Here is a 6,000-nt window from a genome sequence, read left to right as displayed (position 1 = left end):
ATAATGACTACCATATAGTAAACCGAAAAAAACTAAAATATAAACTACATCAATATAATCAATATACTCAATATACTCTCCAATAAGCTGAGCTACTAACAATAAGTCATTATACATTACACTTCTATGTCGACAAAAAGTGGCGGTTTTTTTTCTTCACGTTAGCATCACGGACAGCGACTAGCGTTGTTCAGATGGACGAGTCCATCTATGCTTGGAACGGAGGAGGGGGGAGAGAGGGAGAAACAGCCACGGTGTGCTACACTGTCCTGTGCTGCGTTACAACTATGCTATAAACTAGACTACTATACATTACAATATTATTCCTTCCAATCTAAACTACACTGTATAATATCGTATACACAGCACCAATATAAGCTCTAACATTATGCATTATGTTAATACGTTATCTTTAGTATATTCATTTTCGGACACCCTGTAAATCCTTCTGTAAGGCATTCCAAAACCAATGGAAATACTTCACCCCTCCCACCCCCCTGGTTGTGTTTTATGTGAACAGATCGTGTGGACACGAGGGATTAAACCACAGCACGTTCTCGGAATAACGAACACCTTAATGTCAACTCACTATATGAAGGACCTGCTTGTTATATGTGAGAGATCATTGTTTGGTCCTGACTTTCGTTAATATTTTATGATTTGCAGCCACATAATTCGTAGCCCCACACATGGAGGACCGACGCTGCGATGAAAACTCTCTCTCTGTATGTGTCTCTATGTGTGTCTCTCTCTTTGTGTCTCCCTGTGTGTGTCTCTCCCTTGTTGTGCCTCTTAGCAAGATGGCCGCCTGAGGTGCGCGTGCTCCCGGGGCGCTCCCGGGCCGCGCTCCCAGCAGCGGCTGGCGGGGCCGTTTGTGAGGGGGCCGAGGGAGCCGACGGAGGGAGCCGATGGAGCCGAGGGGGGGCTGAAGGAGCCAGGGGGGGCCGACGGAGCTGGGGGGAGGGGCGACGGAGCCGGGGGGGGGGCGATGGAGCCGGGGGGGGCCAACGGAGCCGGGGGGGGGGCGACAGAGCCTGGGGGGGGGGGTGACGGCGCGAGCAGAGGGAGCCGACACTGACTTTCTCACACATCATACACTGACTCACTCACACCATGCACTGACTCACTCACACATCATGCACTCGCACAACCACTGTCCCATTCACTCATTATGCACAGGTTCACTCATCGTGTGCTGGCTCACTTGCACATCATACACTCACTCACACTGCCGCTAACTCGCTCACACATCATACACTGACTCACTCATCATGCACTGACTAACACATCGTGCGCTGACTCACACATCATACACTCACTCAACCTAATACTGACTCAATCATCATACGCTGACTCGCACATCATACGCTGACTCGCACATCATACACACACTCGCACATCATACACTCACTCACGCTGCTGCTGACTCGCTCACACATCATACACTGGGAGTGTCATGCTGCCAGCTATGGCTGCAGGTTTTGTCGTACGTGTTATGTATATCGTTTATTGTTAAATTTAAAATTACAGTTCCTATGATTACTGTTGTTAGATTGTTTTTGTAGCTCTATTTTGGTCTGGTTGTGGTGTAATAGTTTTCTGCAATGTAGATTCATATTTCGTTTGTTGCGGTTGCACCCGACTTAAGAGCCGCATGGCTCACAGGGCTAAACCTAATAAATGAAACTTGAAACTGTATTTGTCTCTATGTGTGTGTGTGTGTCTCTCTCTCTGTGTCTCTGTGTGGGTGTCTCTCTCTTTAATTAATAAGCTTGTGCCGGAGGCCCCGAGAGGACAGGCGTCTATGATGTCTCCCGGCCAAACCCCATTTGGCCGAGCCAGGAGATTGAATCTTTACCTTCGGGGCTCATTCATAAACAACAAAAAACCACTACGGATGGCCACGTGGAATGGTCGAACGCTCACTGCGGTGAAGAGGCTGCCACTCCTCTGTCGGGAGCTGGGCCGGTACCACCTGGATCTCTGTGGTATTCTAGAGGTCCAGTGGACCAGCTCTGGCTTCTGCCACCATGAGGGGTGGACAGTCCTCTAATCAGCGCAGGAGACTACCAAACAACAGGGAGTGGCTGTTCTTCTGAACAAAAGAATGAAGGGGGCGTGGGAGCGTGGCGGTGAAGTGTGGGAAGCTGTAAGCCCCAGGCTACTTTGGGCTCGCCTTCCCATCAACCGGAGGCAAGGAGTGGTGGTCGTGGTTACTTATGTAACCACCGAAGACAAACATCCGTGGAGGGATGCAAGCAAAGCCGATGAGTCAGATACCTTCTATGACCTCCTGTCACAGGTGCTAGCTAAAGTGGCCCCTCGGGATAGAGTCATCATGTTGGGTGACTTCAATGCTCGAGTTGGTCATGATGCTGGCACCTGGTCTGGAGTGATTGGAAGGCATGGGCCAGATCAGCTCAATAACAAAGGTAGGAGGCTGTATACTTTTGTTCAGCCCATGGGCTTGTAATTACTAACACGCTGTTCCGGCATCGGCGCATCCATACAACATCACGGATGCATGCCGGGTCCAAGCAAGAACATCTGCTGGACTACATAGTGACAGAACAGACCCATGTCCTTGACACCAGGACCTACCGTGGAGCTGATCTGCCCTCTGACCATCGACTTGTCCTCTGTAAGATGCGCCTGCCATTCTTCCACTCCGGTGGTGGGTGTACACTCAGGACCCCATTCAAATCTGAGGTGGCCTGGTCTAAGCTAGCTGATGAGAGTTTCAAGCTAGAATTTCATCATCTCTTGCGGCTGGGGTTGGCATCGTCCCTCACTCCTCTGGATGTCGAGGGTAAATGGGTGAGCTTTAGGACTGTGACTCATGCAGCTGCAATGGCTGCTTTGGGAAGGTTGTCCAGGCATCCCCAGAGACCCTGGCTGACAGAGGAGGTGTTCAAGCTGGCTGAGAAAAAGCGACAGGCCCACTCTAATCGTCTACAGCATTTCACGTCAGAGAATGAGGAGGCTTACCGCAGCCTTCGCTCAGAGGTTCGGAGAGCCATGAGGCGCTGCAAGGATGGGTGGTTGTCGCGAATTATGAAAAGATGGAGTCTGCCTCAAGGCCCGCGATCAAAATCCCTATTTAACTCCGTAAAAAAAACGGTGATCCAATCTCTGACCCCCAGGAACAGATTTGCAGATTTGCTGAACATTTCTGTGAAGTCCTGGGGGAGGGGAAATCCCTCGACATGGAAAACATCGTGGGACAAAGTGGGGATGACCTTGTTGAGGCTGCCGTGCCTAAAATATTGGAAGAAGAAGTGACCCCCTGTGAGTGGCTGGCTCAGGTGCCATCTGTTGAGGAAGTACTAAAGGTGATCCAGAGCCTGAAATCAGGAAACGCACCGGGCAGAGATTATCTCCGAAGTGAAATGCTGAGGGAGGGTGGCGTTTGTGCACAAACTGCCCTGCATGACATGATAACAACAGTCTGGACCACTGGACGGGTTCCGCAGGATTATAAGGATGCTACAGGGGCATCTCACTCCTCAGTGTGCCGGGACAGGTCCTGGCAAGGATTATTCAACATCGCCTTGCCGGGCACGCTGAGGAGAGGCTTGCGGAGCCGCAATGTACTTTCAGGAAAGGGCGGTCCTGCACAGATGCCATATTCTCTGTCCATTTGCTACAGCAGAGGTGTAGGGAATTCCAACAAGACCTACATCTCTGCTTTATTGACCTGGTCAAGGCCTGTGATACCATCAGTAGGCCTGGGCTCTGGGTTGTTCTTCGTGCTTTTGGAGTCCCTGACCCTCTGCTCACGATCATTAAGGACCTTTATGATGGTGAGCGGGCCCGGGTAAAACTACGTGGCCAGGAGTCAGAGCCATTCCCTGTTCACCTTGAAGGGTGCGACAGGGATTTCCTCTGGCCCCAACATTATTTAACATATTTTTGGAGCACGTAGTTCGTGAAGCCTTTGATGGCTGTACCAGAGAAATTTCCATCTGGTACAGATACAATGGGAGTCTGATCGATGCCCGGGTGAAGTCAAGGGGTGGCTCCCTATTGGTCAACCACGTTATGTATGCCGATGATCTGGTAATTGCCGCTCACTCAGAGGAGGAGTTGGAGGTTCTGCTGCTGAAATTGGAGCGTGCCACTAAGAGGTGGGGCCTTATTATCAGCCCCACCAAAACTAGCACCAGCCTGGGTATTTGTACCATCGGGCACTCCACCTGCCACAACTCCCAATCGCAGTTGTGGAGAGGTGGAGAGTTTCCCATACCTGGGTAGTGTGCTCATGACTGGCTCCGATTTGACAGCAGAGGTCTCACTCAGAATCAGTCGAGCGGCATCTTTTCATCAGTTGGGTAACGCTGTATGGAAGATACCTGGTCTGTCGTTCTGCACAAGGCTTCAAGTCTTTTCGGCCACGGTCATTCCCTCCCTTCTCTATGCTTGCGAAACGTGGACCCCCTAATGGAGCATCTTCGCTGATTGGAAACATTCAGGCTGGCCTGCCTACGATTCATCCTGGGTTTAACCAGGCTGGATTGTGTGAGGAGCTCACAAATCTTGGAAAGATCTGGGCAGAGTCCCATCGGTGAGCTCCTCCGGCAGGCAAGTCTTTGTTGTCTGGGTCATGTAGCCCGCATGCCAAGTCACCGCATGCCTAAACAGCTTTTGTTTGGCCGGATAGAGGGGGCTAAACGGGCGCAGCACGGGCTAGATAAGAGATTGAGTGATGTGGTGCAGGAGGATGTGGAGCTGAGTGGACTTGCCGATGACTGGTACCAGCGGTGTCAAGATCGGCCTCTGTGGAGGAGGCTCATGAAAGACGCTGCTGGGCAGTTTGAGGCAGTCACCCTCCAACAACAACGGAGGGTGGAGGAGTGACGCTCACAACAATGAGCGGAGCGCCGGATGGCTAAAGCACAGCAAGTTGTCAAAGTAAGGGGTACATCAGCCAGTCATCTCAGTCAGTTGACCCGTGGAACCTGGGTCTGCCCCGTGACCTCCTGCCAGCGGGCGTTCGATACTTCACGTGGCCTCAAGGTGCACATAGCCTGGCACAAGCGTCATGGTGACGTCACCGCCACTTAGTGGTGAATGACGGTTGTTGTTGTGTCTCTCTGTGTGTCCCTCTCTGTGGTTGTCTCTCTGTGTCTGTGTGTGTCTTTGTGTGTCTCTCTCAATGTGGATGTCTCTCTCTGTTTGTGGGTTGTTCCTCTATGTGTGTGTGTGTCTCTCTCTCTCTGTGTGTGTGTGTGTCTCTCTCTGTGTGTCTCTGTTTGTGTCTCTTGCGGAGCCCCAAGGCAGTTTCAGGAAAGGGCGGTCCTGCACAGATGCCATATTTTCTGTCCGTCTGCTCCAGCAGAGGTGTAGGGAATTCCAACAAGACCTACATCTCCGCTTTATTGACCTAGTCAAAACCTATGATACCACCAGTAGGCCTGGGCTCTGGGTAGTTCTTCGTGCTTTCGGAGTCCCTGACCATCTGCTCATGATCAATAAGGACCTTCATGATGGTGAGCGGGCCCGGGTAAAACTACGTGGCCGGGAGTCGGAGCCATTCCCTGTACACCTTGGGGCGCGACAGGGATGTCCTCTGGCTCCCACATTATTTAACATCTATTTCTACCACGTAGTTTGTGAAGCCTTCAATAGCTGTACTGGAGGAATTTCCATCTGGTACAGATGCAATGGGAGGCTGATCGATGCCCGGGTGCGGTCAAGGGATGGCTCCCTATTGCTCAACCATGTTAAGTATGCCGATGATCTGGTAATTGCTGCTCACTCAGAGGAGGAGTTGGAGGTGCTGCTGCTGAACCTGGAGCTTGCCACTAAGAGATGGTGCCTTACCATCAGCCCCACCAAAACTAAGCACCTGCCAGGGTATTTTATACCATCGGATACTCCACCTCCACAGCTCCCAATAAATTAATGCAAATTAATGCAAATGTTTCTTGCCGTTGGTTTTTGCATACCTGATGACGACCGTTTATGTTATGGTCGAAACGTCGTGAGAATTTTTATTGT

This window comes from Petromyzon marinus, chromosome 5, assembly GCF_048934315.1.
Source record: "Petromyzon marinus isolate PM22_M1 ecotype Great Lakes invasive population chromosome 5, UKy_Petmar_22M1.pri1.0, whole genome shotgun sequence".
Taxonomy (NCBI): domain Eukaryota; kingdom Metazoa; phylum Chordata; class Hyperoartia; order Petromyzontiformes; family Petromyzontidae; genus Petromyzon; species Petromyzon marinus.
Note: the sequence above shows the minus strand (reverse complement) of the source record.